At 47.0% G+C, this 20,529-nt stretch overlaps 12 non-coding genes and 2 pseudogenes across 12 annotated transcripts; all 14 read right to left on the bottom strand.

The window, feature by feature from the left end:
- Positions 1 to 943: 943 nt before the first annotated feature.
- On the bottom strand, positions 944 to 1,134 carry LOC142285579 (U2 spliceosomal RNA). The gene has a single exon (XR_012746953.1). It is a non-coding gene; the product is annotated as a U2 spliceosomal RNA (small nuclear RNA).
- Positions 1,135 to 2,521: 1,387 nt separating this feature from the next.
- LOC142285578 (U2 spliceosomal RNA) lies at positions 2,522 to 2,712 on the bottom strand. Its single transcript, XR_012746952.1, has one exon. It is a non-coding gene; the product is annotated as a U2 spliceosomal RNA (small nuclear RNA).
- A 1,387-nt stretch (positions 2,713 to 4,099) lies between these two features.
- On the bottom strand, positions 4,100 to 4,290 carry LOC142285577 (U2 spliceosomal RNA). The gene has a single exon (XR_012746951.1). It is a non-coding gene; the product is annotated as a U2 spliceosomal RNA (small nuclear RNA).
- A 1,387-nt stretch (positions 4,291 to 5,677) lies between these two features.
- On the bottom strand, positions 5,678 to 5,870 carry LOC142285588 (U2 spliceosomal RNA). The gene has a single exon (XR_012746959.1). It is a non-coding gene; the product is annotated as a U2 spliceosomal RNA (small nuclear RNA).
- Positions 5,871 to 6,600: 730 nt separating this feature from the next.
- On the bottom strand, positions 6,601 to 6,727 carry LOC142285602 (U2 spliceosomal RNA; annotated as a pseudogene).
- A 1,387-nt stretch (positions 6,728 to 8,114) lies between these two features.
- Positions 8,115 to 8,305, bottom strand: LOC142285576 (U2 spliceosomal RNA). Its single transcript, XR_012746950.1, has one exon. It is a non-coding gene; the product is annotated as a U2 spliceosomal RNA (small nuclear RNA).
- Positions 8,306 to 9,692: 1,387 nt separating this feature from the next.
- On the bottom strand, positions 9,693 to 9,883 carry LOC142285575 (U2 spliceosomal RNA). The gene has a single exon (XR_012746949.1). It is a non-coding gene; the product is annotated as a U2 spliceosomal RNA (small nuclear RNA).
- Positions 9,884 to 11,270: 1,387 nt separating this feature from the next.
- Positions 11,271 to 11,461, bottom strand: LOC142285574 (U2 spliceosomal RNA). Its single transcript, XR_012746948.1, has one exon. It is a non-coding gene; the product is annotated as a U2 spliceosomal RNA (small nuclear RNA).
- A 1,387-nt stretch (positions 11,462 to 12,848) lies between these two features.
- LOC142285573 (U2 spliceosomal RNA) lies at positions 12,849 to 13,039 on the bottom strand. Its single transcript, XR_012746947.1, has one exon. It is a non-coding gene; the product is annotated as a U2 spliceosomal RNA (small nuclear RNA).
- A 1,387-nt stretch (positions 13,040 to 14,426) lies between these two features.
- Positions 14,427 to 14,617, bottom strand: LOC142285571 (U2 spliceosomal RNA). Its single transcript, XR_012746945.1, has one exon. It is a non-coding gene; the product is annotated as a U2 spliceosomal RNA (small nuclear RNA).
- Positions 14,618 to 16,004: 1,387 nt separating this feature from the next.
- LOC142285570 (U2 spliceosomal RNA) lies at positions 16,005 to 16,195 on the bottom strand. The gene has a single exon (XR_012746944.1). It is a non-coding gene; the product is annotated as a U2 spliceosomal RNA (small nuclear RNA).
- A 1,387-nt stretch (positions 16,196 to 17,582) lies between these two features.
- Positions 17,583 to 17,777, bottom strand: LOC142285592 (U2 spliceosomal RNA). The gene has a single exon (XR_012746963.1). It is a non-coding gene; the product is annotated as a U2 spliceosomal RNA (small nuclear RNA).
- Positions 17,778 to 18,474: 697 nt separating this feature from the next.
- On the bottom strand, positions 18,475 to 18,616 carry LOC142285604 (U2 spliceosomal RNA; annotated as a pseudogene).
- A 1,387-nt stretch (positions 18,617 to 20,003) lies between these two features.
- Positions 20,004 to 20,194, bottom strand: LOC142285569 (U2 spliceosomal RNA). Its single transcript, XR_012746943.1, has one exon. It is a non-coding gene; the product is annotated as a U2 spliceosomal RNA (small nuclear RNA).
- Between the last annotated feature and the right edge of the window lie 335 nt (positions 20,195 to 20,529).

Raw genomic sequence — 20,529 nt, 5'->3', positions numbered from 1 at the left:
CACCCGGGAAAAAAAGAGATTGCCCCCTCCTTCCACTAGCCCACCCTCCCACCCAAAGAACAACTTCTTCTGCGCAGCTTGTTTTCTAGGCAGCAGCGCTATTGTGATGTCATCGGGGGGCATTGTGACAAGCCGCCAGTGTTCCGTCTCTTCATGTTGTGCACAGTTCAAACGGAAAATACATCAACAGGCAGACTACAGAAAAGCTTACTATCAAAGGTTAGAGGGGGGCTTTCTCAGAGGGCTTTTTACAGTTTTTCTATTCCCAATTAGCCGTTTAAGTGTACTTATTGAAAGTAGTAATTCTTTCATAGGCCGCCCTTTCTTAGTATTTGACGTTCCTTATATTGCGGTATGAGGCTTCGCAGTAGGTTGCAAACATTCATCACCCATGACTGTCCCCAATTGAGCTCAGAAGCTCAATGTCTATCATGACCTCTCTTTTAGAATGTCCAAGAGCAAGCAAACTATTCCTCCAGGAGAGGGCGCCAACAGACTACTAAAGAGATCATCATTACTCAAAGAAAACCCCAAAAACCAATGCATGATAGGAATAAACAGGTAACTTTCTTTGGAGTGGAAGCGGAGAGATCGCACCAGATGCCAATTCTAGATGTTATCACACCTGTGGTCACTGCAGCAGCAGGTGAATCCACTTTGTCCAAAAGGGATCTATTCCATTCAATTGCAAATGATCTAGATAAGACAGAGAACTGCAGCACGGGGACATAGCCGAGTTGGTCAGGTTGAGTGGTGATGAGTTTGCTATTTGGATGAATAAAGAAAGTCAAAAGTGTGAAAGATAAAAAACAAAAGGAGGAAGTGTGAAAAGTGAATGGGCCAAATTGAGGTGCATATGAAGACGTATGCTTTCTTCCAATTCATTAAATCGGGCTAATATGAATCAGGTGAATTGAGTTCTGCTTTTGGAAACTGGGTTAAGAAGGGGTGCACCGTTCCTGGAGGTACTGCAATACCAGGTCAATGCGTGGAGTGGACAGAGCAAGCTCTTTTTCCATCTCCCTGTTCTAAAAATCCATTTAATATATGGTCCCCAGATAGGGGACGTATCAGATATTAAACTGATAAGAACAGATACTACACTTGATCTTAGCCAAAAGGCCGAGAAGCGATAACCAGAATTGGTTTGGGCCTCGAGTGGCACCCTGGCCTATGCCGGACACATCTTAGGGAGAGAGAGCGAGAGGGAGACAAACCCACGCCTACACAAGACATTTTGTCACCCAAGCCAACCCTTGAAAAGGCTGCTTTGCAGAGCCAAAACAAGAAGAATGGTGCGTTTTGCAGCCGCCGCCCACTGCAATGAATCTGAATAACTCCTCCTTTAGGGCGCAAGCAACTCCCCTCCCCCTTGCAGTCTTTCCAATTCACGATACAAAAAGACGGACAGGACAGGTTGCCTGACTTTCCGTCACTGCCACCCTTTGCCATCCTTACCCGTAGAAAGCCCTTTCATCATCCCCAAACCCTAATCTTTTCCCTTTCCTTCCCAGCCCCCAAACCCTGCCCTCTGTACCTTTCTCACCACCCGCTTCCCTTCTCCTGTCATCCCCCTACCACCCGGGAAAAAAAGAGATTGCCCCCTCCTTCCACTAGCCCACCCTCCCACCCAAAGAACAACTTCTTCTGCGCAGCTTGTTTTCTAGGCAGCAGCGCTATTGTGATGTCATCGGGGGGCATTGTGACAAGCCGCCAGTGTTCCGTCTCTTCATGTTGTGCACAGTTCAAACGGAAAATACATCAACAGGCAGACTACAGAAAAGCTTACTATCAAAGGTTAGAGGGGGGCTTTCTCAGAGGGCTTTTTACAGTTTTTCTATTCCCAATTAGCCGTTTAAGTGTACTTATTGAAAGTAGTAATTCTTTCATAGGCCGCCCTTTCTTAGTATTTGACGTTCCTTATATTGCGGTATGAGGCTTCGCAGTAGGTTGCAAACATTCATCACCCATGACTGTCCCCAATTGAGCTCAGAAGCTCAATGTCTATCATGACCTCTCTTTTAGAATGTCCAAGAGCAAGCAAACTATTCCTCCAGGAGAGGGCGCCAACAGACTACTAAAGAGATCATCATTACTCAAAGAAAACCCCAAAAACCAATGCATGATAGGAATAAACAGGTAACTTTCTTTGGAGTGGAAGCGGAGAGATCGCACCAGATGCCAATTCTAGATGTTATCACACCTGTGGTCACTGCAGCAGCAGGTGAATCCACTTTGTCCAAAAGGGATCTATTCCATTCAATTGCAAATGATCTAGATAAGACAGAGAACTGCAGCACGGGGACATAGCCGAGTTGGTCAGGTTGAGTGGTGATGAGTTTGCTATTTGGATGAATAAAGAAAGTCAAAAGTGTGAAAGATAAAAAACAAAAGGAGGAAGTGTGAAAAGTGAATGGGCCAAATTGAGGTGCATATGAAGACGTATGCTTTCTTCCAATTCATTAAATCGGGCTAATATGAATCAGGTGAATTGAGTTCTGCTTTTGGAAACTGGGTTAAGAAGGGGTGCACCGTTCCTGGAGGTACTGCAATACCAGGTCAATGCGTGGAGTGGACAGAGCAAGCTCTTTTTCCATCTCCCTGTTCTAAAAATCCATTTAATATATGGTCCCCAGATAGGGGACGTATCAGATATTAAACTGATAAGAACAGATACTACACTTGATCTTAGCCAAAAGGCCGAGAAGCGATAACCAGAATTGGTTTGGGCCTCGAGTGGCACCCTGGCCTATGCCGGACACATCTTAGGGAGAGAGAGCGAGAGGGAGACAAACCCACGCCTACACAAGACATTTTGTCACCCAAGCCAACCCTTGAAAAGGCTGCTTTGCAGAGCCAAAACAAGAAGAATGGTGCGTTTTGCAGCCGCCGCCCACTGCAATGAATCTGAATAACTCCTCCTTTAGGGCGCAAGCAACTCCCCTCCCCCTTGCAGTCTTTCCAATTCACGATACAAAAAGACGGACAGGACAGGTTGCCTGACTTTCCGTCACTGCCACCCTTTGCCATCCTTACCCGTAGAAAGCCCTTTCATCATCCCCAAACCCTAATCTTTTCCCTTTCCTTCCCAGCCCCCAAACCCTGCCCTCTGTACCTTTCTCACCACCCGCTTCCCTTCTCCTGTCATCCCCCTACCACCCGGGAAAAAAAGAGATTGCCCCCTCCTTCCACTAGCCCACCCTCCCACCCAAAGAACAACTTCTTCTGCGCAGCTTGTTTTCTAGGCAGCAGCGCTATTGTGATGTCATCGGGGGGCATTGTGACAAGCCGCCAGTGTTCCGTCTCTTCATGTTGTGCACAGTTCAAACGGAAAATACATCAACAGGCAGACTACAGAAAAGCTTACTATCAAAGGTTAGAGGGGGGCTTTCTCAGAGGGCTTTTTACAGTTTTTCTATTCCCAATTAGCCGTTTAAGTGTACTTATTGAAAGTAGTAATTCTTTCATAGGCCGCCCTTTCTTAGTATTTGACGTTCCTTATATTGCGGTATGAGGCTTCGCAGTAGGTTGCAAACATTCATCACCCATGACTGTCCCCAATTGAGCTCAGAAGCTCAATGTCTATCATGACCTCTCTTTTAGAATGTCCAAGAGCAAGCAAACTATTCCTCCAGGAGAGGGCGCCAACAGACTACTAAAGAGATCATCATTACTCAAAGAAAACCCCAAAAACCAATGCATGATAGGAATAAACAGGTAACTTTCTTTGGAGTGGAAGCGGAGAGATCGCACCAGATGCCAATTCTAGATGTTATCACACCTGTGGTCACTGCAGCAGCAGGTGAATCCACTTTGTCCAAAAGGGATCTATTCCATTCAATTGCAAATGATCTAGATAAGACAGAGAACTGCAGCACGGGGACATAGCCGAGTTGGTCAGGTTGAGTGGTGATGAGTTTGCTATTTGGATGAATAAAGAAAGTCAAAAGTGTGAAAGATAAAAAACAAAAGGAGGAAGTGTGAAAAGTGAATGGGCCAAATTGAGGTGCATATGAAGACGTATGCTTTCTTCCAATTCATTAAATCGGGCTAATATGAATCAGGTGAATTGAGTTCTGCTTTTGGAAACTGGGTTAAGAAGGGGTGCACCGTTCCTGGAGGTACTGCAATACCAGGTCAATGCGTGGAGTGGACAGAGCAAGCTCTTTTTCCATCTCCCTGTTCTAAAAATCCATTTAATATATGGTCCCCAGATAGGGGACGTATCAGATATTAAACTGATAAGAACAGATACTACACTTGATCTTAGCCAAAAGGCCGAGAAGCGATAACCAGAATTGGTTTGGGCCTCGAGTGGCACCCTGGCCTATGCCGGACACATCTTAGGGAGAGAGAGCGAGAGGGAGACAAACCCACGCCTACACAAGACATTTTGTCACCCAAGCCAACCCTTGAAAAGGCTGCTTTGCAGAGCCAAAACAAGAAGAATGGTGCGTTTTGCAGCCGCCGCCCACTGCAATGAATCTGAATAACTCCTCCTTTAGGGCGCAAGCAACTCCCCTCCCCCTTGCAGTCTTTCCAATTCACGATACAAAAAGACGGACAGGACAGGTTGCCTGACTTTCCGTCACTGCCACCCTTTGCCATCCTTACCCGTAGAAAGCCCTTTCATCATCCCCAAACCCTAATCTTTTCCCTTTCCTTCCCAGCCCCCAAACCCTGCCCTCTGTACCTTTCTCACCACCCGCTTCCCTTCTCCTGTCATCCCCCTACCACCCGGGAAAAAAAGAGATTGCCCCCTCCTTCCACTAGCCCACCCTCCCACCCAAAGAACAACTTCTTCTGCGCAGCTTGTTTTCTAGGCAGCAGCGCTATTGTGATGTCATCGGGGGGCATTGTGACAAGCCGCCAGTGTTCCGTCTCTTCATGTTGTGCACAGTTCAAACGGAAAATACATCAACAGGCAGACTACAGAAAAGCTTACTATCAAAGGTTAGAGGGGGGCTTTCTCAGAGGGCTTTTTACAGTTTTTCTATTCCCAATTAGCCGTTTAAGTGTACTTATTGAAAGTAGTAATTCTTTCATAGGCCGCCCTTTCTTAGTATTTGACGTTCCTTATATTGCGGTATGAGGCTTCGCAGTAGGTTGCAAACATTCATCACCCATGACTGTCCCCAATTGAGCTCAGAAGCTCAATGTCTATCATGACCTCTCTTTTAGAATGTCCAAGAGCAAGCAAACTATTCCTCCAGGAGAGGGCGCCAACAGACTACTAAAGAGATCATCATTACTCAAAGAAAACCCCAAAAACCAATGCATGATAGGAATAAACAGGTAACTTTCTTTGGAGTGGAAGCGGAGAGATCGCACCAGATGCCAATTCTAGATGTTATCACACCTGTGGTCACTGCAGCAGCAGGTGAATCCACTTTGTCCAAAAGGGATCTATTCCATTCAATTGCAAATGATCTAGATAAGACAGAGAACTGCAGCACGGGGACATAGCCGAGTTGGTCAGGTTGAGTGGTGATGAGTTTGCTATTTGGATGAATAAAGAAAGTCAAAAGTGTGAAAGATAAAAAACAAAAGGAGGAAGTGTGAAAAGTGAATGGGCCAAATTGAGGTGCATATGAAGACGTATGCTTTCTTCCAATTCATTAAATCGGGCTAATATGAATCAGGTGAATTGAGTTCTGCTTTTGGAAACTGGGTTAAGAAGGGGTGCACCGTTCCTGGAGGTACTGCAATACCAGGTCAATGCGTGGAGTGGACAGAGCAAGCTCTTTTTCCATCTCCCTGTTCTAAAAATCCATTTAATATATGGTCCCCAGATAGGGGACGTATCAGATATTAAACTGATAAGAACAGATTTTTGATTTAATGAAGCTTTCCAAAGCACCGCAAAAAATGCATGACCGAAGTCACACCAAAAACAGTGCAAAGGCTAGGATTCGTGTGGACCCTTCCGTGAGGAGAGGGTCCCCAAAAATCAACCCCGTCCCTCCGAGCCAGAAGGCCACAGCAAGGGTCAGGGATCTTCGGTGCTCCCCCAAGCCGAAGCCTGGTTGAGCCTTGTCGTTGCTCCCAGCGTCCACCCAGGCATCTTACCCAAGTGGAGTAGAGAGCTACTAGTTGTTGGTTTCGCAGCCGAAACTGCCCGGACCGTCAACCGGTGTTAGTTTCTCAGCCCAAGGCTAACCGGACCTCCAACCGGGTGTTGGTTTCTCAGCCGAAGCTGACCCGGACCTCCAACCGGGTGTTGGTTTCTCAGCCGAAGCTGACCCGGACCTCCAACCGGGTGTTGGTTTCTCAGCCGAAGCTGACCCGGACCTCAAACCGGGTGTTGGTTTCTCAGCCGAAGCTGACCCGGACCTCCAACCGGGTGTTGGTTTCTCAGCCCAAAGCTGAACGGACCTCCGACCATGATTATAAAAATTTCCCTTCCTAGCCAGAAGGCCGGGATAGAGCAATATGCTCAGAAAGTATGAAAGGGCAAGGTACGGTGTGCTACAGAGCCCAAGGCTCGCCGGGGTCCCAAGCCAGCAAGCTCAGACTCACTCCAGGGTCGTCAGTCCTGGGGCACATTGCACCATAGCCCCCACACTTACTCAGTCTAATAGCCTCGATCCTGGTAGGGCCATGTTTTCCTCTAGATGAATATACTATACATCCAGAGTACTAGCAAGCGCAACCTTCCAGTGTGCATTGCATCTGCCGAGCCTCACAGATACTACACTTGATCTTAGCCAAAAGGCCGAGAAGCGATAACCAGAATTGGTTTGGGCCTCGAGTGGCACCCTGGCCTATGCCGGACACATCTTAGGGAGAGAGAGCGAGAGGGAGACAAACCCACGCCTACACAAGACATTTTGTCACCCAAGCCAACCCTTGAAAAGGCTGCTTTGCAGAGCCAAAACAAGAAGAATGGTGCGTTTTGCAGCCGCCGCCCACTGCAATGAATCTGAATAACTCCTCCTTTAGGGCGCAAGCAACTCCCCTCCCCCTTGCAGTCTTTCCAATTCACGATACAAAAAGACGGACAGGACAGGTTGCCTGACTTTCCGTCACTGCCACCCTTTGCCATCCTTACCCGTAGAAAGCCCTTTCATCATCCCCAAACCCTAATCTTTTCCCTTTCCTTCCCAGCCCCCAAACCCTGCCCTCTGTACCTTTCTCACCACCCGCTTCCCTTCTCCTGTCATCCCCCTACCACCCGGGAAAAAAAGAGATTGCCCCCTCCTTCCACTAGCCCACCCTCCCACCCAAAGAACAACTTCTTCTGCGCAGCTTGTTTTCTAGGCAGCAGCGCTATTGTGATGTCATCGGGGGGCATTGTGACAAGCCGCCAGTGTTCCGTCTCTTCATGTTGTGCACAGTTCAAACGGAAAATACATCAACAGGCAGACTACAGAAAAGCTTACTATCAAAGGTTAGAGGGGGGCTTTCTCAGAGGGCTTTTTACAGTTTTTCTATTCCCAATTAGCCGTTTAAGTGTACTTATTGAAAGTAGTAATTCTTTCATAGGCCGCCCTTTCTTAGTATTTGACGTTCCTTATATTGCGGTATGAGGCTTCGCAGTAGGTTGCAAACATTCATCACCCATGACTGTCCCCAATTGAGCTCAGAAGCTCAATGTCTATCATGACCTCTCTTTTAGAATGTCCAAGAGCAAGCAAACTATTCCTCCAGGAGAGGGCGCCAACAGACTACTAAAGAGATCATCATTACTCAAAGAAAACCCCAAAAACCAATGCATGATAGGAATAAACAGGTAACTTTCTTTGGAGTGGAAGCGGAGAGATCGCACCAGATGCCAATTCTAGATGTTATCACACCTGTGGTCACTGCAGCAGCAGGTGAATCCACTTTGTCCAAAAGGGATCTATTCCATTCAATTGCAAATGATCTAGATAAGACAGAGAACTGCAGCACGGGGACATAGCCGAGTTGGTCAGGTTGAGTGGTGATGAGTTTGCTATTTGGATGAATAAAGAAAGTCAAAAGTGTGAAAGATAAAAAACAAAAGGAGGAAGTGTGAAAAGTGAATGGGCCAAATTGAGGTGCATATGAAGACGTATGCTTTCTTCCAATTCATTAAATCGGGCTAATATGAATCAGGTGAATTGAGTTCTGCTTTTGGAAACTGGGTTAAGAAGGGGTGCACCGTTCCTGGAGGTACTGCAATACCAGGTCAATGCGTGGAGTGGACAGAGCAAGCTCTTTTTCCATCTCCCTGTTCTAAAAATCCATTTAATATATGGTCCCCAGATAGGGGACGTATCAGATATTAAACTGATAAGAACAGATACTACACTTGATCTTAGCCAAAAGGCCGAGAAGCGATAACCAGAATTGGTTTGGGCCTCGAGTGGCACCCTGGCCTATGCCGGACACATCTTAGGGAGAGAGAGCGAGAGGGAGACAAACCCACGCCTACACAAGACATTTTGTCACCCAAGCCAACCCTTGAAAAGGCTGCTTTGCAGAGCCAAAACAAGAAGAATGGTGCGTTTTGCAGCCGCCGCCCACTGCAATGAATCTGAATAACTCCTCCTTTAGGGCGCAAGCAACTCCCCTCCCCCTTGCAGTCTTTCCAATTCACGATACAAAAAGACGGACAGGACAGGTTGCCTGACTTTCCGTCACTGCCACCCTTTGCCATCCTTACCCGTAGAAAGCCCTTTCATCATCCCCAAACCCTAATCTTTTCCCTTTCCTTCCCAGCCCCCAAACCCTGCCCTCTGTACCTTTCTCACCACCCGCTTCCCTTCTCCTGTCATCCCCCTACCACCCGGGAAAAAAAGAGATTGCCCCCTCCTTCCACTAGCCCACCCTCCCACCCAAAGAACAACTTCTTCTGCGCAGCTTGTTTTCTAGGCAGCAGCGCTATTGTGATGTCATCGGGGGGCATTGTGACAAGCCGCCAGTGTTCCGTCTCTTCATGTTGTGCACAGTTCAAACGGAAAATACATCAACAGGCAGACTACAGAAAAGCTTACTATCAAAGGTTAGAGGGGGGCTTTCTCAGAGGGCTTTTTACAGTTTTTCTATTCCCAATTAGCCGTTTAAGTGTACTTATTGAAAGTAGTAATTCTTTCATAGGCCGCCCTTTCTTAGTATTTGACGTTCCTTATATTGCGGTATGAGGCTTCGCAGTAGGTTGCAAACATTCATCACCCATGACTGTCCCCAATTGAGCTCAGAAGCTCAATGTCTATCATGACCTCTCTTTTAGAATGTCCAAGAGCAAGCAAACTATTCCTCCAGGAGAGGGCGCCAACAGACTACTAAAGAGATCATCATTACTCAAAGAAAACCCCAAAAACCAATGCATGATAGGAATAAACAGGTAACTTTCTTTGGAGTGGAAGCGGAGAGATCGCACCAGATGCCAATTCTAGATGTTATCACACCTGTGGTCACTGCAGCAGCAGGTGAATCCACTTTGTCCAAAAGGGATCTATTCCATTCAATTGCAAATGATCTAGATAAGACAGAGAACTGCAGCACGGGGACATAGCCGAGTTGGTCAGGTTGAGTGGTGATGAGTTTGCTATTTGGATGAATAAAGAAAGTCAAAAGTGTGAAAGATAAAAAACAAAAGGAGGAAGTGTGAAAAGTGAATGGGCCAAATTGAGGTGCATATGAAGACGTATGCTTTCTTCCAATTCATTAAATCGGGCTAATATGAATCAGGTGAATTGAGTTCTGCTTTTGGAAACTGGGTTAAGAAGGGGTGCACCGTTCCTGGAGGTACTGCAATACCAGGTCAATGCGTGGAGTGGACAGAGCAAGCTCTTTTTCCATCTCCCTGTTCTAAAAATCCATTTAATATATGGTCCCCAGATAGGGGACGTATCAGATATTAAACTGATAAGAACAGATACTACACTTGATCTTAGCCAAAAGGCCGAGAAGCGATAACCAGAATTGGTTTGGGCCTCGAGTGGCACCCTGGCCTATGCCGGACACATCTTAGGGAGAGAGAGCGAGAGGGAGACAAACCCACGCCTACACAAGACATTTTGTCACCCAAGCCAACCCTTGAAAAGGCTGCTTTGCAGAGCCAAAACAAGAAGAATGGTGCGTTTTGCAGCCGCCGCCCACTGCAATGAATCTGAATAACTCCTCCTTTAGGGCGCAAGCAACTCCCCTCCCCCTTGCAGTCTTTCCAATTCACGATACAAAAAGACGGACAGGACAGGTTGCCTGACTTTCCGTCACTGCCACCCTTTGCCATCCTTACCCGTAGAAAGCCCTTTCATCATCCCCAAACCCTAATCTTTTCCCTTTCCTTCCCAGCCCCCAAACCCTGCCCTCTGTACCTTTCTCACCACCCGCTTCCCTTCTCCTGTCATCCCCCTACCACCCGGGAAAAAAAGAGATTGCCCCCTCCTTCCACTAGCCCACCCTCCCACCCAAAGAACAACTTCTTCTGCGCAGCTTGTTTTCTAGGCAGCAGCGCTATTGTGATGTCATCGGGGGGCATTGTGACAAGCCGCCAGTGTTCCGTCTCTTCATGTTGTGCACAGTTCAAACGGAAAATACATCAACAGGCAGACTACAGAAAAGCTTACTATCAAAGGTTAGAGGGGGGCTTTCTCAGAGGGCTTTTTACAGTTTTTCTATTCCCAATTAGCCGTTTAAGTGTACTTATTGAAAGTAGTAATTCTTTCATAGGCCGCCCTTTCTTAGTATTTGACGTTCCTTATATTGCGGTATGAGGCTTCGCAGTAGGTTGCAAACATTCATCACCCATGACTGTCCCCAATTGAGCTCAGAAGCTCAATGTCTATCATGACCTCTCTTTTAGAATGTCCAAGAGCAAGCAAACTATTCCTCCAGGAGAGGGCGCCAACAGACTACTAAAGAGATCATCATTACTCAAAGAAAACCCCAAAAACCAATGCATGATAGGAATAAACAGGTAACTTTCTTTGGAGTGGAAGCGGAGAGATCGCACCAGATGCCAATTCTAGATGTTATCACACCTGTGGTCACTGCAGCAGCAGGTGAATCCACTTTGTCCAAAAGGGATCTATTCCATTCAATTGCAAATGATCTAGATAAGACAGAGAACTGCAGCACGGGGACATAGCCGAGTTGGTCAGGTTGAGTGGTGATGAGTTTGCTATTTGGATGAATAAAGAAAGTCAAAAGTGTGAAAGATAAAAAACAAAAGGAGGAAGTGTGAAAAGTGAATGGGCCAAATTGAGGTGCATATGAAGACGTATGCTTTCTTCCAATTCATTAAATCGGGCTAATATGAATCAGGTGAATTGAGTTCTGCTTTTGGAAACTGGGTTAAGAAGGGGTGCACCGTTCCTGGAGGTACTGCAATACCAGGTCAATGCGTGGAGTGGACAGAGCAAGCTCTTTTTCCATCTCCCTGTTCTAAAAATCCATTTAATATATGGTCCCCAGATAGGGGACGTATCAGATATTAAACTGATAAGAACAGATACTACACTTGATCTTAGCCAAAAGGCCGAGAAGCGATAACCAGAATTGGTTTGGGCCTCGAGTGGCACCCTGGCCTATGCCGGACACATCTTAGGGAGAGAGAGCGAGAGGGAGACAAACCCACGCCTACACAAGACATTTTGTCACCCAAGCCAACCCTTGAAAAGGCTGCTTTGCAGAGCCAAAACAAGAAGAATGGTGCGTTTTGCAGCCGCCGCCCACTGCAATGAATCTGAATAACTCCTCCTTTAGGGCGCAAGCAACTCCCCTCCCCCTTGCAGTCTTTCCAATTCACGATACAAAAAGACGGACAGGACAGGTTGCCTGACTTTCCGTCACTGCCACCCTTTGCCATCCTTACCCGTAGAAAGCCCTTTCATCATCCCCAAACCCTAATCTTTTCCCTTTCCTTCCCAGCCCCCAAACCCTGCCCTCTGTACCTTTCTCACCACCCGCTTCCCTTCTCCTGTCATCCCCCTACCACCCGGGAAAAAAAGAGATTGCCCCCTCCTTCCACTAGCCCACCCTCCCACCCAAAGAACAACTTCTTCTGCGCAGCTTGTTTTCTAGGCAGCAGCGCTATTGTGATGTCATCGGGGGGCATTGTGACAAGCCGCCAGTGTTCCGTCTCTTCATGTTGTGCACAGTTCAAACGGAAAATACATCAACAGGCAGACTACAGAAAAGCTTACTATCAAAGGTTAGAGGGGGGCTTTCTCAGAGGGCTTTTTACAGTTTTTCTATTCCCAATTAGCCGTTTAAGTGTACTTATTGAAAGTAGTAATTCTTTCATAGGCCGCCCTTTCTTAGTATTTGACGTTCCTTATATTGCGGTATGAGGCTTCGCAGTAGGTTGCAAACATTCATCACCCATGACTGTCCCCAATTGAGCTCAGAAGCTCAATGTCTATCATGACCTCTCTTTTAGAATGTCCAAGAGCAAGCAAACTATTCCTCCAGGAGAGGGCGCCAACAGACTACTAAAGAGATCATCATTACTCAAAGAAAACCCCAAAAACCAATGCATGATAGGAATAAACAGGTAACTTTCTTTGGAGTGGAAGCGGAGAGATCGCACCAGATGCCAATTCTAGATGTTATCACACCTGTGGTCACTGCAGCAGCAGGTGAATCCACTTTGTCCAAAAGGGATCTATTCCATTCAATTGCAAATGATCTAGATAAGACAGAGAACTGCAGCACGGGGACATAGCCGAGTTGGTCAGGTTGAGTGGTGATGAGTTTGCTATTTGGATGAATAAAGAAAGTCAAAAGTGTGAAAGATAAAAAACAAAAGGAGGAAGTGTGAAAAGTGAATGGGCCAAATTGAGGTGCATATGAAGACGTATGCTTTCTTCCAATTCATTAAATCGGGCTAATATGAATCAGGTGAATTGAGTTCTGCTTTTGGAAACTGGGTTAAGAAGGGGTGCACCGTTCCTGGAGGTACTGCAATACCAGGTCAATGCGTGGAGTGGACAGAGCAAGCTCTTTTTCCATCTCCCTGTTCTAAAAATCCATTTAATATATGGTCCCCAGATAGGGGACGTATCAGATATTAAACTGATAAGAACAGATACTACACTTGATCTTAGCCAAAAGGCCGAGAAGCGATAACCAGAATTGGTTTGGGCCTCGAGTGGCACCCTGGCCTATGCCGGACACATCTTAGGGAGAGAGAGCGAGAGGGAGACAAACCCACGCCTACACAAGACATTTTGTCACCCAAGCCAACCCTTGAAAAGGCTGCTTTGCAGAGCCAAAACAAGAAGAATGGTGCGTTTTGCAGCCGCCGCCCACTGCAATGAATCTGAATAACTCCTCCTTTAGGGCGCAAGCAACTCCCCTCCCCCTTGCAGTCTTTCCAATTCACGATACAAAAAGACGGACAGGACAGGTTGCCTGACTTTCCGTCACTGCCACCCTTTGCCATCCTTACCCGTAGAAAGCCCTTTCATCATCCCCAAACCCTAATCTTTTCCCTTTCCTTCCCAGCCCCCAAACCCTGCCCTCTGTACCTTTCTCACCACCCGCTTCCCTTCTCCTGTCATCCCCCTACCACCCGGGAAAAAAAGAGATTGCCCCCTCCTTCCACTAGCCCACCCTCCCACCCAAAGAACAACTTCTTCTGCGCAGCTTGTTTTCTAGGCAGCAGCGCTATTGTGATGTCATCGGGGGGCATTGTGACAAGCCGCCAGTGTTCCGTCTCTTCATGTTGTGCACAGTTCAAACGGAAAATACATCAACAGGCAGACTACAGAAAAGCTTACTATCAAAGGTTAGAGGGGGGCTTTCTCAGAGGGCTTTTTACAGTTTTTCTATTCCCAATTAGCCGTTTAAGTGTACTTATTGAAAGTAGTAATTCTTTCATAGGCCGCCCTTTCTTAGTATTTGACGTTCCTTATATTGCGGTATGAGGCTTCGCAGTAGGTTGCAAACATTCATCACCCATGACTGTCCCCAATTGAGCTCAGAAGCTCAATGTCTATCATGACCTCTCTTTTAGAATGTCCAAGAGCAAGCAAACTATTCCTCCAGGAGAGGGCGCCAACAGACTACTAAAGAGATCATCATTACTCAAAGAAAACCCCAAAAACCAATGCATGATAGGAATAAACAGGTAACTTTCTTTGGAGTGGAAGCGGAGAGATCGCACCAGATGCCAATTCTAGATGTTATCACACCTGTGGTCACTGCAGCAGCAGGTGAATCCACTTTGTCCAAAAGGGATCTATTCCATTCAATTGCAAATGATCTAGATAAGACAGAGAACTGCAGCACGGGGACATAGCCGAGTTGGTCAGGTTGAGTGGTGATGAGTTTGCTATTTGGATGAATAAAGAAAGTCAAAAGTGTGAAAGATAAAAAACAAAAGGAGGAAGTGTGAAAAGTGAATGGGCCAAATTGAGGTGCATATGAAGACGTATGCTTTCTTCCAATTCATTAAATCGGGCTAATATGAATCAGGTGAATTGAGTTCTGCTTTTGGAAACTGGGTTAAGAAGGGGTGCACCGTTCCTGGAGGTACTGCAATACCAGGTCAATGCGTGGAGTGGACAGAGCAAGCTCTTTTTCCATCTCCCTGTTCTAAAAATCCATTTAATATATGGTCCCCAGATAGGGGACGTATCAGATATTAAACTGATAAGAACAGATACTACACTTGATCTTAGCCAAAAGGCCGAGAAGCGATAACCAGAATTGGTTTGGGCCTCGAGTGGCACCCTGGCCTATGCCGGACACATCTTAGGGAGAGAGAGCGAGAGGGAGACAAACCCACGCCTACACAAGACATTTTGTCACCCAAGCCAACCCTTGAAAAGGCTGCTTTGCAGAGCCAAAACAAGAAGAATGGTGCGTTTTGCAGCCGCCGCCCACTGCAATGAATCTGAATAACTCCTCCTTTAGGGCGCAAGCAACTCCCCTCCCCCTTGCAGTCTTTCCAATTCACGATACAAAAAGACGGACAGGACAGGTTGCCTGACTTTCCGTCACTGCCACCCTTTGCCATCCTTACCCGTAGAAAGCCCTTTCATCATCCCCAAACCCTAATCTTTTCCCTTTCCTTCCCAGCCCCCAAACCCTGCCCTCTGTACCTTTCTCACCACCCGCTTCCCTTCTCCTGTCATCCCCCTACCACCCGGGAAAAAAAGAGATTGCCCCCTCCTTCCACTAGCCCACCCTCCCACCCAAAGAACAACTTCTTCTGCGCAGCTTGTTTTCTAGGCAGCAGCGCTATTGTGATGTCATCGGGGGGCATTGTGACAAGCCGCCAGTGTTCCGTCTCTTCATGTTGTGCACAGTTCAAACGGAAAATACATCAACAGGCAGACTACAGAAAAGCTTACTATCAAAGGTTAGAGGGGGGCTTTCTCAGAGGGCTTTTTACAGTTTTTCTATTCCCAATTAGCCGTTTAAGTGTACTTATTGAAAGTAGTAATTCTTTCATAGGCCGCCCTTTCTTAGTATTTGACGTTCCTTATATTGCGGTATGAGGCTTCGCAGTAGGTTGCAAACATTCATCACCCATGACTGTCCCCAATTGAGCTCAGAAGCTCAATGTCTATCATGACCTCTCTTTTAGAATGTCCAAGAGCAAGCAAACTATTCCTCCAGGAGAGGGCGCCAACAGACTACTAAAGAGATCATCATTACTCAAAGAAAACCCCAAAAACCAATGCATGATAGGAATAAACAGGTAACTTTCTTTGGAGTGGAAGCGGAGAGATCGCACCAGATGCCAATTCTAGATGTTATCACACCTGTGGTCACTGCAGCAGCAGGTGAATCCACTTTGTCCAAAAGGGATCTATTCCATTCAATTGCAAATGATCTAGATAAGACAGAGAACTGCAGCACGGGGACATAGCCGAGTTGGTCAGGTTGAGTGGTGATGAGTTTGCTATTTGGATGAATAAAGAAAGTCAAAAGTGTGAAAGATAAAAAACAAAAGGAGGAAGTGTGAAAAGTGAATGGGCCAAATTGAGGTGCATATGAAGACGTATGCTTTCTTCCAATTCATTAAATCGGGCTAATATGAATCAGGTGAATTGAGTTCTGCTTTTGGAAACTGGGTTAAGAAGGGGTGCACCGTTCCTGGAGGTACTGCAATACCAGGTCAATGCGTGGAGTGGACAGAGCAAGCTCTTTTTCCATCTCCCTGTTCTAAAAATCCATTTAATATATGGTCCCCAGATAGGGGACGTATCAGATATTAAACTGATAAGAACAGATACTACACTTGATCTTAGCCAAAAGGCCGAGAAGCGATAACCAGAATTGGTTTGGGCCTCGAGTGGCACCCTGGCCTATGCCGGACACATCTTAGGGAGAGAGAGCGAGAGGGAGACAAACCCACGCCTACACAAGACATTTTGTCACCCAAGCCAACCCTTGAAAAGGCTGCTTTGCAGAGCCAAAACAAGAAGAATGGTGCGTTTTGCAGCCGCCGCCCACTGCAATGAATCTGAATAACTCCTCCTTTAGGGCGCAAGCAACTCCCCTCCCCCTTGCAGTCTTTCCAATTCACGATACAAAAAGACGGACAGGACAGGTTGCCTGACTTTCCGTCACTGCCACCCTTTGCCATCCTTACCCGTAGAAAGCCCTTTCATCATCCCCAAACCCTAATCTTTTCCCTTTCCTTCCCAGCCCCCAAACCCTGCCCTCTGTACCTTTCTCACCACCCGCTTCCCTTCTCCTGTCATCCCCCTACCACCCGGGAAAAAAAGAGATTGCCCCCTCCTTCCACTAGCCCACCCTCCCACCCAAAGAACAACTTCTTCTGCGCAGCTTGTTTTCTAGGCAGCAGCGCTATTGTGATGTCATCGGGGGGCATTGTGACAAGCCGCCAGTGTTCCGTCTCTTCATGTTGTGCACAGTTCAAACGGAAAATACATCAACAGGCAGACTACAGAAAAGCTTACTATCAAAGGTTAGAGGGGGGCTTTCTCAGAGGGCTTTTTACAGTTTTTCTATTCCCAATTAGCCGTTTAAGTGTACTTATTGAAAGTAGTAATTCTTTCATAGGCCGCCCTTTCTTAGTATTTGACGTTCCTTATATTGCGGTATGAGGCTTCGCAGTAGGTTGCAAACATTCATCACCCATGACTGTCCCCAATTGAGCTCAGAAGCTCAATGTCTATCATGACCTCTCTTTTAGAATGTCCAAGAGCAAGCAAACTATTCCTCCAGGAGAGGGCGCCAACAGACTACTAAAGAGATCATCATTACTCAAAGAAAACCCCAAAAACCAATGCATGATAGGAATAAACAGGTAACTTTCTTTGGAGTGGAAGCGGAGAGATCGCACCAGATGCCAATTCTAGATGTTATCACACCTGTGGTCACTGCAGCAGCAGGTGAATCCACTTTGTCCAAAAGGGATCTATTCCATTCAATTGCAAATGATCTAGATAAGACAGAGAACTGCAGCACGGGGACATAGCCGAGTTGGTCAGGTTGAGTGGTGATGAGTTTGCTATTTGGATGAATAAAGAAAGTCAAAAGTGTGAAAGATAAAAAACAAAAGGAGGAAGTGTGAAAAGTGAATGGGCCAAATTGAGGTGCATATGAAGACGTATGCTTTCTTCCAATTCATTAAATCGGGCTAATATGAATCAGGTGAATTGAGTTCTGCTTTTGGAAACTGGGTTAAGAAGGGGTGCACCGTTCCTGGAGGTACTGCAATACCAGGTCAATGCGTGGAGTGGACAGAGCAAGCTCTTTTTCCATCTCCCTGTTCTAAAAATCCATTTAATATATGGTCCCCAGATAGGGGACGTATCAGATATTAAACTGATAAGAACAGATTTTGATTTAATGAAGCTTTCCAAAGCACCGCAAAAATGCATGACCGAAGTCACACCAAAAACAGTGCAAAGGCTAGGATTCGTGTGGACCCCTCCGTGAGAAGAGGATCCCCAAAAATCAACCCCGTCCCTCCGAGCCAGAAGGCCACAGCGAGGGTCAGGGATCTTCGGTGCTCCCCCATGCCGAAGCCTGGTTGAGCCTTGTTGTTGCTCCCAGCGTCCACCGAGGCATCTTACCCAAGTGGAGTAGGGAGCTACTAGTCGTTGGTTTCGCAGCCGAGACTGCCCGGACCGTCAACCGGTGTTGGTTTCTCAGCCCAAGGCTGACCGGACCTCCAACCGGGTGTTGGTTTCTCAGCCCAAGGCTGACCGGACCTCCAACCGGGTGTTGGTTTCTCAGCCCAAGGCTAACCGGACCTCCAACCGGGTGTTGGTTTCTCAGCCAAAGCTGACCCGGACCTCCAACCGGGTGTTGGTTTCTCAGCCCAAAGCTGACCGGACTTCCGACCGGGATTATAAAAATTTCCCTTCTTAGCCAGAAGGCCAGGATAGGGCAATATGCTTGGAAAGTATGAATAGGCAAGGCGCGGCGTGCGACAGAGTCTGAGGCTTACCAGGGTCCCAACCTAGCAAGTTCAGACTCCCTCCAGGGTGTCCATTCCTGGGGCACATTGCACCATAACCCCCACACTTACTCAGTCTAATAGCTTCAATCCTGGTAGGGCCATGGTTTCCTCTAGATGGATATACTATCCTCCCAAAGTACTAACAAGTGCAACCTTCCAGTGTGCATTGCATCATTGTACTAAGGTGGCCGGAGCCTTAAACCACCTTTTCGAACGATACTACACTTGATCTTAGCCAAAAGGCCGAGAAGCGATAACCAGAATTGGTTTGGGCCTCGAGTGGCACCCTGGCCTATGCCGGACACATCTTAGGGAGAGAGAGCGAGAGGGAGACAAACCCACGCCTACACAAGACATTTTGTCACCCAAGCCAACCCTTGAAAAGGCTGCTTTGCAGAGCCAAAACAAGAAGAATGGTGCGTTTTGCAGCCGCCGCCCACTGCAATGAATCTGAATAACTCCTCCTTTAGGGCGCAAGCAACTCCCCTCCCCCTTGCAGTCTTTCCAATTCACGATACAAAAAGACGGACAGGACAGGTTGCCTGACTTTCCGTCACTGCCACCCTTTGCCATCCTTACCCGTAGAAAGCCCTTTCATCATCCCCAAACCCTAATCTTTTCCCTTTCCTTCCCAGCCCCCAAACCCTGCCCTCTGTACCTTTCTCACCACCCGCTTCCCTTCTCCTGTCATCCCCCTACCACCCGGGAAAAAAAGAGATTGCCCCCTCCTTCCACTAGCCCACCCTCCCACCCAAAGAACAACTTCTTCTGCGCAGCTTGTTTTCTAGGCAGCAGCGCTATTGTGATGTCATCGGGGGGCATTGTGACAAGCCGCCAGTGTTCCGTCTCTTCATGTTGTGCACAGTTCAAACGGAAAATACATCAACAGGCAGACTACAGAAAAGCTTACTATCAAAGGTTAGAGGGGGGCTTTCTCAGAGGGCTTTTTACAGTTTTTCTATTCCCAATTAGCCGTTTAAGTGTACTTATTGAAAGTAGTAATTCTTTCATAGGCCGCCCTTTCTTAGTATTTGACGTTCCTTATATTGCGGTATGAGGCTTCGCAATAGGTTGCAAACATTCATCACCCATGACTGTCCCCAATTGAGCTCAGAAGCTCAATGTCTATCATGACCTCTCTTTTAGAATGTCCAAGAGCAAGCAAACTATTCCTCCAGGAGAGGGCGCCAACAGACTACTAAAGAGATCATCATTACTCAAAGAAAACCCCAAAAACCAATGCATGATAGGAATAAACAGGTAACTTTCTTTGGAGTGGAAGCGGAGAGATCGCACCAGATGCCAATTCTAGATGTTATCACACCTGTGGTCACTGCAGCAGCAGGTGAATCCACTTTGTCCAAAAGGGATCTATTCCATTCAATTGCAAATGATCTAGATAAGACAGAGAACTGCAGCACGGGGACATAGCCGAGTTGGTCAGGTTGAGTGGTGATGAGTTTGCTATTTGGATGAATAAAGAAAGTCAAAAGTGTGAAAGATAAAAAACAAAAGGAGGAAGTGTGAAAAGTGAATGGGCCAAATTGAGGTGCATATGAAGACGTATGCTTTCTTCCAATTCATTAAATCGGGCTAATATGAATCAGGTGAATTGAGTTCTGCTTTTGGAAACTGGGTTAAGAAGGGGTGCACCGTTCCTGGAGGTACTGCAATACCAGGTCAATGCGTGGAGTGGACAGAGCAAGCTCTTTTTCCATCTCCCTGTTCTAAAAATCCATTTAATATATGGTCCCCAGATAGGGGACGTATCAGATATTAAACTGATAAGAACAGATACTACACTTGATCTTAGCCAAAAGGCCGAGAAGCGATAACCAGAATTGGTTTGGGCCTCGAGTGGCACCCTGGCCTATGCCGGACACATCTTAGGGAGAGAGAGCGAGAGGGAGACAAACCCACGCCTACACAAGACATTTTGTCACCCAAGCCAACCCTTGAAAAGGCTGCTTTGCAGAGCCAAAACAAGAAGAATGGTGCGTTTTGCAGCCGCCGCCCACTGCAATGAATCTGAATAACTCCTCCTTTAGGGCGCAAGCAACTCCCCTCCCCCTTGCAGTCTTTCCAATTCACGATACAAAAAGACGGACAGGACAGGTTGCCTGACTTTCCGTCACTGCCACCCTTTGCCATCCTTACCCGTAGAAAGC

This window comes from Anomaloglossus baeobatrachus, unplaced genomic scaffold (genome assembly GCF_048569485.1).
Source record: "Anomaloglossus baeobatrachus isolate aAnoBae1 unplaced genomic scaffold, aAnoBae1.hap1 Scaffold_601, whole genome shotgun sequence".
Classification (NCBI taxonomy): Eukaryota; Metazoa; Chordata; class Amphibia; order Anura; family Aromobatidae; genus Anomaloglossus; species Anomaloglossus baeobatrachus.
This window is presented reverse-complemented; position numbering and strand designations above follow the sequence as displayed.